The 12,857-nt window shown below is 40.9% G+C and overlaps 1 protein-coding gene across 1 annotated transcript in view; it reads right to left on the reverse strand.

The window, feature by feature from the left end:
- Nucleotides 1-12,857, reverse strand: part of LOC129703644 (inactive N-acetylated-alpha-linked acidic dipeptidase-like protein 2) — a 289,914-nt gene that overhangs the window by 245,300 nt on the left and 31,757 nt on the right. The gene's annotated exons all lie outside the window — the stretch shown is intronic.

The raw sequence follows: 12,857 nt of genomic DNA on the forward strand, positions 1-12,857 counted from the left end.
TACTTTTTCCGCAAACGATACAGGTTCTGCCAGCGGCTTGTTATAAAGGTTTGGAACGTATACTCCCTAGACCACCCCGCTGTAGCCAGGATGTGGTCCATAGGCACGTCCATCCTCTTAGTCACCGATGTGGATGCTGCCCTGGTGGAGTAAGATTTATACACGTTAGTATTTACTCCAGCAACTCCCAGTACCTGCTTGAGCCACTTGAGAAAGTTTGGCTCGTCACCCGACCATGAGGTTTCATGTGGCTGACCCATAAGGCTTTTTCTCTCCCTCGAGGATTTCTTATTGTGTCGATGTAGTTCAATAAATGGGTCATGACACATAACTGTGGTTCAGGTGGGTATGCCCGGAATTTCATGACTGGACCTGATGTTCCTGGTCTGCTCTGTTTGACCAGCCCCTGAATGGTAAATGTGACACGGTCTGGTGTTATAACCATATTGTCCAATCGTAGTAGATGGAGGAACTGGACTCTTTGTGCTGAGACAAGGCCATCAGCATGACCGTCTTCAGGGTAGGCTGTTCCAGGGTGAGGGACCTGGCTGGTGACCATCCCCTAAGGTACGTCAGGACCACACTGACATCCCAGATTTGGGTGTACCTAGGTCTGGGGGATTAGAGTTGAATATGCCTCTCCTGAATTTGATCACCAGTGGGTAGTACCCTATGGCCTGCTGTCCTGGTGCCTGAGTTAAGTAGGCTGACAGAGCACTTCTGGCTGTATTGATGGCGCAGTAGCTGAGTGCTTCATTGTGGTGAAGACCTGGGTTGGAAACATGAAGAACTATCACTTGGTAGTTGTATACCAAAAGTATTCAAGGATAAAAATTGAATTAAGAAACTTACCACCAGTTCAACATGCACCCCAAAGGGGTCTACCCTCCCGCATGCGTGCTGGACGGGTTCTTCACGTAGTCACTCACGTGACTCTGAAGTAAAATCATGTGTTCACAATCCTGTATCTCCATCCCCATCACCACGTGAGAGCACCTTCTGCATATGGACTGCAGCAGCTCAGCAAGGAAGCTCAAAACAGCCTCTTCAAAGACAATTTGATATGGTGTAGTCAGCAATAAATCAATAGGAAGATACTATATTCCATTTACTTTTATTGTTCAAACCTATAAAACTGTAAGGGCCCACAAAACTGTAGGGGCACATATTGGATAAATAGCAACAGTTTCTTCCCCAGAATAGGAGACTGTAAAACCAGAGCACATAGGTTTAAAATGTCAAAACATAGAACTGCAGATACTGATTGTGTAGGAAAGAACTGCAGACGCTGGTTTAAATTGAAGGGAGACATAAAATGTTGGAGTAACTCAGCGGGTCAGGCAGCATCTCTGTAGAGAAGGAATGGGCGATATTTCGGGTTGAGACCCTTCTTCAGACTGAAGATGCTGCCTCTCCAGCATTTTGTGTCTACCTGCAGATACTGATTAATACACATAAGAACACAAAGTGCTGGAGGTCAGGCAGCTTCTCTGGAGAACTTGGATAAGTGATGTTTTGGATTGAGGCCCTTCTTCAGACTGGGTTAAGATGAGAGGGAAAATATTTAAAAGGGACCCGAGAATCAACATTTCAACACAGAGGGTGATGTGTACATAGAAAGAGCTGCCAGAATAAGTGGCAGAGGGGGTGTAGAATTACGACATATAAATGACTCTTGAACAGAGGCATGGATAGGAAAGGTTTGGAGAGATATGGGCCAGGTGCAGGGAAGTGCGACTAGCTCAGTCAGCATGGATGAGTTGGGCTGAAGGGCCTGTTTCCATGTTTATAGCTCTGACTCTGATTCAGTAAGGTACTACCTATACAGGTGAAATACCTGTCTGCAACTTGCCACAATCAGAGACAGTGAACTTCCTTGGGCATTCAGGTTTTAGATCAAAAGAAACCACATTAAAAAATAATTTACTTGCAATGACGTGTAAATCAAAAACTATTACACTGCGATGCAATGGATTATAAATATAGGTCTCTTGTACAGGTATGTATTTAGTTCAAGGACAAAAAAAAATATTTCTGATGAAACCATCACAGAAGAGTTTTGGAGTAGACAGTCTGAAGAAGGATTTCGGCCCGAAACGTTGCCTATTTCCTTCGCTCCATAGATGCTGCAGCTTTATCTTGCAATGTTAATTTAACAATTCATCACCAACTATTATGACTGAAATTATATACAATTAGGAAATGTGTCTCCTTTATTTTACCGTATTTAGAAATGCAAAGATTTTGATAAAGATACAGCTTTGTAGTCCCTTGCATTTTTATAGGTTTGAACAATAAAAGTAAATGGAATATAGTATCTTTCTGTTGATTTACAGGCTGTGGCCATTGCAGACTCAACTACATCAAATTGTCTTTGAAGAGGCAGTTCCTCACTTATGGGCCTGTCCCATTTAGACGACTCTTTCAGCGACTGCAAGGGACTAGTTTTAATGGAATTCACCTGTGACACCAAGCGACAACCTACGACAAACTACGACAGCAACATGTTGAAAATTTCGCGGCAGTCACCCAAAAAATCGTCTCAGTGGGACAGGCCCATAAGCTGCTGCAGTCCACATGCAGAATGTGCTATCACAGTGGTGTTGGTGATTGTGAACATGCGATTATTAAGGAACAGCTCAAGGTGAGGCATGATCTGGGTGGAAACTGGCCTGTTGCCATGTTTCTACTGACCTTGTACATCATGACTACAGAAATTTTGCATTGGGAAGAGGCTCTAAATGAAACATTGGGAGGTTACTGCGGTGGACTATGGTTGGATGTATCCTGCAACCCTGGTGGTGGAGTCGAGATACGGTGAAAAACTTTATTTCACGTGCTATCCAGGTAAATACTGGGGTTAAAGTGCAGATTAAAAAGGGCAAGCGTTGCCACAAGGTAGATTTGGAAATCGGTAAAGCATCCTTTGCATATGAAAGGTCCGTCCGTGAGTCTAATAATAGCAGGAAAGAAGCTGTTAATGAATCTGAAGCTTTTCTATCTTCTGCCCAAGGAGAGATGGGAGAAAAGGGAAAGGGCACTAATTCATTAATCTCACAGCCTTACATCAAACTTAAATAAAATCCGGATATTAATAGCCTACGTAGTTTCCAAGTCTATAATGCTGCATAATAGACAATAGACAATAGGTGCAGTCGTAGGCCATTCGGCCCTTCGAGCCAGCACCACCATTCAATGTGATGATGGCTGATCATCCCCAATCAGTACCCCGTTCCTGCCTTCTCCCTATATCCCCGGACTCCACTATCTTTAAGAGCCCTATCAAGCTCTCTCTTGAAAGTATCCAGAGAACTGGCCTCTACCGCTCTCCGAGGCAGAAAATTCCACAGATTCACAACTCTCTGTGAGAAAAAGTTCCTTGTCTCCGTTCTAAATGGCTTACCCCTTATTCTTAAACTGGTTCCTGGTTCGGGACTCCCCCAACATCAGGAACATGTTTCCTGCCTCTAGCTTGTCCAAACCCTTAACAATCTTATACGTTTCAATAAGATCCCCTCTCCAGTGTGTAGAAGCCCAACCGCTCCACTCTCTCAGCATATGACAGTCCCGCCATCCTGGGAATTAACCTTGTAAACCTACGCTCGCGGATTTTTAGCCGTGTGCTCGAAGGTCGAAGACAGTCTCTGAAAGGTCGCGTCAGTAGGACAGGCATACTAATAACCTCAATGTAGCATTCTTTTAAAAACTGTACTGTACTGCAAACACGATTCACTCTGAAGAAATCTAGAGAATACAAACCATGTAAGAACAAAATTGCTGGGAAATTCAATTGTATTTCATTGCTTTTCTGAACGCATTGCTTGGTATATTGACTTAACCTGGAGTGAAGTGTATAACATTAAGCAATACATCAATTCATCTTGGCAACTTCTGGTTCCCATCACCATTCATTCTGGTTTGCCAACTACAATTTCATGGGCAAAGGATGATGTCCATCCCCAGGGAACACTCTTTCTGAAGCATGGTGTGGAATATGCCCAGACTTGGCCCAGGAGTACACATCATTGGGCACTCATAAAACAACCACATTTTACTATCATGGCAATGCATCGCTGTAAGTTAAGTCTCAGACTAACATCTGATCTTCAGTTTAATCATCTTCCATTCTGAAATCTTGATCTTAATCCACGTGGCTCAGGCTTTGAGCCTGAACTCTCCATCCCTCAATCCACCATAAAGGCCACGATCCCTAGAGCCAAACTTGCTGTCAGTCCAGATCATTTGGAACCCCCCACCTGCATGGATCCATTCATCTGTAGATTGTCCTCCAATCTCATCTTCCTCTCAGATCCGCCTTTCCCCTGAAAGCGTCCAGTGCACCTTCAAGGGCATTGATAGTCACAAATTATTTGAAATTGGATAAAAGACACATCTTTAAGTAACTTCAGCTGAGTATGCTTGACAATCAGAACAGTGAACTTAAAAATAGATGCAAACAAACCTCTGAAAACTAAATAACATGTTCAGCGAGTCCCAACTGTTAGCAAGTAGAACAACCAACAATTGTAGCTGAGCATACTAATTGGTCAACATTGATGGGCAAAGATCTGTTCAGGGATTTGGAGTGTCATGTTCAGGATCTGTAGTTCAAAAAACGACTTTGCCAAACTATTGGGAAAACATCCAGAAACGTTTCAGAATACTATGTAGATGCCACAGACTTTCATGTCAGGACAGATACAAAACCAATCAACTCTAAGTCTCCATCTCTTCCACTTGCGTTAAAGAACTAGGCAAAAGAAAGTTTAGGTAACTTGGAAAAATGTGGAGGTCTAATGAATACAAGCCAAAGGGATTTAGAAATCCCTGATGTTTAATGCAACAAAAACATCTTATTTCTTTAAAGTCTGTTTATGATATTCAAATATCGAGCCTGGGATCGACGTTCCAGCCGCGGCCTGCGGATTTCACCATCGAGGAGCTCGCAGTCTCGGGTAGAGACTGATGTCGGGAAGCTCCAAAGTCGCAGGAGGTTCGACTAGCCCCGATCCGGGGTCTGATCACCCAGCATGGGGGAGCTGAGATGCCTCCTGATGCAAGAGCTTGATCGCCTCGATGTGGAGGTCCCAACTGTCGGCTACGGGAGCCAAGATCGCCCCGACAACGGAAGGCTCAAGGCCCCAGACCGCGAGAGAACAAAGAAGGGAAGAGATTGAACTTTTTTTTTTGCCTTCCATCACAGTGAGGAATGTGGAAGAGTCACTGTGGTGGATGTTTATGTTTAAATGTATTTTGTGTGTTTTTAGCTCTTTATTGGTATGACTGTATGGCAAATCAAATTTCTCATATGTTGCAAAACATACTTGGCTAATAAAGTATGATTATGATGATTATGATGATGATTATGATGACATTTACAATTCTATCGATCTTATGTATGTGGCCCAATCCACATTCATGAGCTGTAAAATATTAAAACTGCTGCCTTGCAGCTCACAAACAAACCAAGCTAGAAAATGTGATGTTTAAATTGTTCAAATCTGCAGAACGACCACCATTTTTGGACACAGTTAGTATTAATAACTAATAGTCTGAATAAAAATTCAAATAAACAAAGCAGAAGAGAGTAAAAAAGAAAAGCATCCATTTGTAAAAATAGCGATAAAGACTGGCAAAGAAGCTCAGCGGGATGCAAAAGTGAAGACTTTGTAGTGAGAGATTTTAAATAATTTTATTTTGATCGTTACTTTAAAAGCTTACCAATTCTGGATAGCTGGCAGAACATCCATGGGAAGCTGCCTTGCTTTTCAAGTGTGCTCCAGGGACAGGGCTTGTGCCAACAAAGGACAAGGTGAGCCAATGTCTGGGCCCAAGAGGCTTTCTTGCTTTTCACTCAATTTCTCTTCCTTCTGAATAAAGAAGCTTTTTATTTATTAAAGCAAATCAGCATTAGATTTCATCTTAGTCCAAATAATGACTGAACTGGAACAACTAAAAGATGGTGCACTGTATTTCTACCCGAGGATATCAAGTAGAAAGCCAATTAAAATGTTTCATTTGAGGTTACTTTTCATTCTGACATCACAACCGTTAAAAGGTATACATGCAATTAAAGACAAGAAAATCTTTGGGAAATTTAAATTACATTCTAAAATGAACTAACAATAAAATAATTCAGAAACTGAATATAATAATTTCAACACCTTGGAGTAAACACAATTAGTATTTGTCATTTTTATTCAGCTGGAAGAGTTGTCATTAATTGGCAGAATTGAATTTAAATGTTCGTACCATTTATAAATGGAAAGCATTGTCCTCATTAAACTGCTGGTTAGAACAACAGGAAGTTACTCCAACACTTTGAGCTTTGCTCAAGATTCCAGCATCTGCAGTTCCTAGTGTCTCCATTTTACTGGTTAGCTGTAGAATCTCCTCAAACATAGCTACTTTGAGATATGGCTACTTCAGAGTTACCAACATTTCCAGGCTTTGTCCAACCCCCACCTTTTTTCCAGCTTTCTCCCCACTACTACAATCCGTCTGAAGCAGGCCCCTGACTTGAAACATCACTTATCCATTTCTTCCATCGATGCTGCCTCACCTGCTGAAATACATCAGCACTTTGTGTTTTGTTCAGGATGCGGGTTCTGGTGTTGCATGGTGGCAGCAAATTATTGCCACAAAAATCTGTGCATACACATGCGCGCACACACAAATAAACATCACCGAAGATGATGATATGTTCATATTCAATACTCTCTGCCACATCTAATTTCTCCCTCATCCTATATACCATTTTGCCTGGTAGCATCCAGTTTTCATGTATTCCTCTTTCTCGCCTCCCTCTCACTCCATTTGAAATACACACAAAATACCATCTGACTAAGATGGTAGTAATCTAGGTAAATGGAATTAATGTAGGCAGGCAAAAAGATTAGATCGGTATGATGAGCCAGATACATGCTTCTGTGCTGTAAAGCCGGCCATGATTCTACCAGTCTGAAAAAGAGTCCCATCGTCTATCCATCTCCTCCAGAGGTTAAGTTAGTATACAAACTTAAAGCACACGGTATTGGGGGTTCAGTATTGATGTGGATAGAGAACTGGTTGGCAGACAGGAAGCAAAGAGTAGGAGTAAACGGGTCCTTTTCACAATGGCAGGCAGTGACTAGTGGGGTACTGCAAGGCTTGGTGCTGGGACCCCAGCTATTTACAATATATATTAATGATTTGGACGAGGGAATTGAATGCAACATCTCCAAGTTTGCGGATGACACGAAGCTGGGGGGCAGTGTTAGCTGTGAGGAGGATGCTAGGAGGCTGCAAAGGTGACTTGGATAGGCTGGGTGAGTGGGCAAATGCATGGCAGATGCAGTATAATGTGGATAAATGTGAGGTTATCCACTTTGGTGGCAAAAACAGGAAAGTAGATTATTATCTGAATGGTGGCCGATTAGGAAAGGGGGAGATGCAACGAGATCTGGGTGTCATGGTATACCAGTCATTAAAAGTAGGCATGCAGGTGCAGCAGGCAGTGAAGAAGGCGAATGGTATGTTAGCACTCATAGCAAAAGGATTTGAGTATAGGAGCAGGGAGGTTCTACTGAAGTTGTACAGGGTCTTGGTGAGACCACACCTGGAGTATTGTGTACAGTTTTGGTCTCCTAATCTGAGGAAATACATTCTTGCCATAGAGGGAGTACAGAGAAGGTTCACCAGACTGATTCCTGGGATGTCAGGACTTTCATATGAAGAGAGACTGGATAGACTCGGTTTATACTCGCTAGAATTTTGAAGATTGAGGGGGGATCTTATAGAAACTTACAAAATTCTTAAGGGGTAGGACAGGCTAGATGCAGGAAGATTGTTCCCGATTTTGGTGAAGTCCAGAACAAGGGGTCACAGTTTAAGGATAAGGGGGTATGGAGAGAAGGCAGGTACAGGACACTGAGTTGGATGATCAGCCATGATCATATTAAATGGCGGTGCAGGCTCGAAGGGCCGAATGGCCTACTCCTGCACCTATTTTCTATGTTTCTATGTTTCTATCGTCTAACCAGCTGCGTTACTTGTGTTCTACGTTAGATCTTAGAACATTGAGAAGGTAAATTTGGGACCTGTTACTGGTGAATTATGAGACAACATCGTAGACGGTGGCCAGACAAAATTAAATTTGTGTGATATTGCAAACCAGTTTTCTCCTGAAAGATGTAGATATCGACTGCAACAAAAGAGCCTCTCGACACATGTTCTCAACATTTTTAACAAGGTGCCAAGCTTCAGATGTTTGCTTTTTTTCACCCATTCTCAAGTTTAATTATAAATTTTTGAATGAACATTTTTCTTTTCCAAGCTTTATTCACATTTTTAGGCTGCAAATGAAAATTGCTGAACAGCCATTTAAAAATGTTTGGGGCATTATCTAACCTGCCTGGAAAACCGTGAGAGATATTTAGCGGTTCAGTTCTAACATTGGCTTTGCAGGGCCTGCAGCCCATCTTTTCCAGCACACATAGATACAGCTAGTAGAGCTATTGCCTCTCAGCTCCACCATTCAATCCTGACGTCTGGTGGTGGTGGTTGTGCAAAGCTTACAAGTTCTCCCTGTGACCACATGAGCCCGTCCGAGGGCTCCAAACCAAAATCACACCCCAGTATAGAAGTGGAAGCCTTGCAATGGCTGATGCCTTTCAACTTGCAAGATCTACAGTGGAAGCTCAGCCTGCTGGCTCTGATCTTGAGAACTGCAAGCTTCAAAGTAGTGATAACAATTCAGCAATCTGCCCTTTAGCAGAAGAACCGCTGGGACATCAATGAGTCCATGACATGACAGTGCTGTATTCCCACTACCACCAACTTGTAGTGGCCAGTGAGCCAAACTCTTCAGATCGAAGCCAGGCATGAAACAATGCCTGTCAGGATCATCTCTGCCAGATAACATGAGAAAAAGATGTAGGAGTCATCCACGACAAGCCTCTTATCTGCCCTATAAGAACATAGTTGGTCTGCAAGTATGTTGGACACAGCTCATCTTGAGGAAATGCGATTCCTCCTAATGGATAAATCAGACCAATTCATAACGTGTTGGTCTCCATTCGTCGTTTTTTTGGAATCATATGGTGCAACACAATTGTAAAAAATAACTGTTTCAAGACTGGACGAGGGTTGGTCAAGATTATAAATAATGATCTCCTTTTCTTTTTTATTTTATTTTCTTTTCTCTATTTTCTCCCTCAACTTTCTTCATTTACTCGTTTTCTTTCTTCACACACTATATATTTCACATCTTTCTATCCTTTACTATCGAACTTCTTTTTCTTATTCTAAACTTTTTTCAATGTAACAAAAAAAAAAAAAAAAGTTGTACATAAAATGTATTATGAAAATATATATTAGGCACTTTGGTGCCATATGACTATTCTTACTTCTAATAAAAAAAAAAGAAAAGAAAAAAAAAAAAAGAACATAGTTGGTCTTTTCTCAATGTCACTTTCTTCAACTAACTGCCTTTACAGACCTTAATATCAGTTGATCATGAATCTGCATCCCAGCCTCTCAGAGAACAACAACATGCTGGCTCTGGCCCTGGTGACAGGATTTGCAGAATTAGTGGAGTCAGTAGAAACCTCGCATGCTGCTGAATCACAGCAGTCTGTAACAGCGTTGAAATTTCTGCCACCAGATGATAGCAGCAGTCTGAGTTGGCAGCAAACAGACACTTAATGGCATGCACAAGGCTGATTTGTCAATAATTATATAGATTTACTTATGATTGGATGTATAAAAATAGTTCACATCCTGAAAAGCTCTGGCTCTCATGATTTGTGTGGAAAAAGACCCTGAGATGATCAGTAACAGAAGGAACGCAAAGTGAATGCAATGTGCGCATTTGAATTTTTCTTTATCCAAATCAGTTGTGAGTGTTGGGTGTCCTTGGGAAGTCAGTGTTTGACACAAAGCCATATTTGACTGTGTCTGATGACAAGAGACTCTCCTATTGTGAGGGAAATTTGAAGTTGTCTTTGTGGAGCAATACCAACACAGCGAGTCACTCACACAAAGGAATAGGAAGATTTCTAAAGGGCCTGTCCCAATTGGGCGTCATTTGCGCGTCACGCAACTTGAATGAAGAGTGTGGGATGCAAGCAGAAGCCTCCACCTGGCGCATCCTGGGCAATGCTGACGACAGGAACTGTACCACATAGCCACATGACTGAAATAGCCAATTCTGCAACCACCAACTGTCAACCGTCACTGACCGACCGGAAAGACGTGATTTAGAAGATGGCCGAACACGAGGAAGAAGAATGAAGAGGGTGCAATAGTGCTGCCATTGCAATTTAGGAAATTAAAAAAAAAGAAAAGTGTATTTGTGTATTCACAATAGTCATATGGCTTTGTCCGTCCTGGACAGTACTGGACAAGACTGGACATTTTAAACACTGGAATATCGAGACAACGCAATAAAAACAAGGAATACTGTATCTGGTTGAACCAACTAAAGTGACGGTAGCAGGCACCCGGTGGATTGGTCACAAAGCAAGAATGTATGCAATGGGGTAGTCCAGCAAATCAGGAGAGGCAACAAAAAATTAATGTAGCATGAATATCGGAGAATACAGATTCAACTGATGATTAGGAATACTAACTGGGATTTTAAGCACAAAATGTAATTACAGTTAAATTGCTGGAGATGGTGTAACAATGAGGCTGTGATTAGTCATTTTTCAAATGAACTACTTAATTTTCTTTAAACATTACACGAACAGCATGATATCATGAAGGAGCTATTCACCCAGACAAAAACAATTGTAAAAACAACTGCTTTTAATTGATTTAAATGAAGCCTGTTAAGATTGTGAAGGATTGATTTAACAATGTCATTCATTCATTATAGTTTTGCTTGTACTGATATCTTACTTAAGCGGGAAAAAATTAAATTTAGTAAAAGTTATACAGAAAAGGCCATGGATGTGCACATGTGCACAAATAAAATGCCACATAAACATACATGTGCACACACACACACACACACACACACACACAAACATCAAAAGTTTTATCTATAAAACATAACGTTTTATCGTTTTGTATCATATTATATCGCATCGTATCAACTATAACTGCAAATGATATTCATAAATCACATCCATAATATTATTATAAATAATATGATTTTGAATATAATCAATTAATATTATGAACTATATATATACTACTTTTTCCCTAACTATCTCATTAAAACCCTTTATATATAAACCACTACATATATGGAACAAACTTCCAGAAAAATGCAGGCTTGCTCCAACTCAGTTCTTTCAAATCGGGGCTGAAGACTTTTCTGTTTGACGTTGCCTTTAATTAAATTAAATAATTATTCATTTCTTACATTGCACTGTAACTTTTACTCGTGTTTTTTATACTTGTCTTATTCTATTTAGCTCGTTTTTATTCTCTATTCTTTTTAATGACTGTTTTTAATTGCTTTGATTGCTCTTTAATGCTTTGTGTAAAGCACTTTGAATTACCTTGTTGCTGAAATGTGCAATATAAATAAACTTGCTTGCTTGCTTTGTAATTTGAACAACAATTTTAAAGTTTCTTTCTTTTAAGAAGGTGTACACTGGTTCACTGATCTCCTGGAATAGAGCCTTTATTTCCTGGTACCATCTCAGTAAATCCCTTGTGCATCCTCTGTAATTTCTACACATGCTTTTGTCACCTACAACCCAAATACCCCAATAATCATTTTGAAGCCTCCTTCCATTTATATTAATCAACAAGAGTATAAATTTAACAGAAGGTGCGAAAGCACGTTGCTTCAAATTTGTGCTCAGGTATTATAGTACAGAAATATCCGGTGATGGACTGGGCAGTGGTCACAACCTTTTGTAGTCTTTTCTGCTCCTGGACATTCAAGTTACTGAACCAGGCCACGATGCTACCAGTCAGTATGCTCTCTACCGTGCACCTGTAGAGGTTTAGGAGAATCCTATTCGACAAGCCGAATCTCCGTAAAAATATGGAACAATGTGAAAATATGGAAGCAATGGGAACAGAAAGGGCAGGTTTTCAAGAAGCGTGTTTATATATTTTTTTGAAGTTACAAATTGCAGCAGAAATGGGAAGGTAAAGCCTTTCGTGCATTCCCTTTCACAAGATCATGTTCTGTGTCAAAACAATTTTTCTGTCCCATTTCTATATTGCATCTTGGTTATGAATCCAATCAATAGCCGGGTCTCCATGGCCCTCAGAAGAGAACTCCAAGGATTGAGCCAGAAGGTTTTGACCCAAAACGTCACCCATTCCTTCTCTCCGGAGATGCTGCCTATTTCCTATTTTGCCATAGGGACCTATGCTTCTAGATTCCTTGCTCAGGGAAAGTATCCTATCTGCCTCTTCTCCATATCAATGAGATCACCTCTCTTTCCTCCAGAGGCCAGAGCACAGACCATATGAACAGACCCCACCTGTCTGATGAAGCTTTGCTGCAATGATCTCTGCCCCAATATTGCTTGGATTTCCATAGAGAAACTTTTCTCCTTTACACCTACTTGCCTAAGATGCTGAATAAATAATTTCATCCTTGCTTTTTGGATAGATGCACATCGTTGACAAGTTCTTAGAATTATCACAGCACATAACAAGATAATTTGCTCTCCAGACTGTTTTTCAGAGTAGAATCTAGCTCACCCCATTCCCTAGTTTATTCAATCTATTCATATTTGAGAATTAGATCTGCCTTCCCCACCGTTTCTGCATTTGAAAATTTAATCCCACATTTTATGTAACATATATACACCCTATCGAGATTAAAGTACAATATGCTCCACTGAAATAATTGCTAGGATCGTCCTCAAAACTTCAGCACATGAAAGGTGCTTTGAGATAATGAA

Source organism: Leucoraja erinacea, chromosome 14 (genome assembly GCF_028641065.1).
Source record: "Leucoraja erinacea ecotype New England chromosome 14, Leri_hhj_1, whole genome shotgun sequence".
Taxonomy (NCBI): domain Eukaryota; kingdom Metazoa; phylum Chordata; class Chondrichthyes; order Rajiformes; family Rajidae; genus Leucoraja; species Leucoraja erinaceus.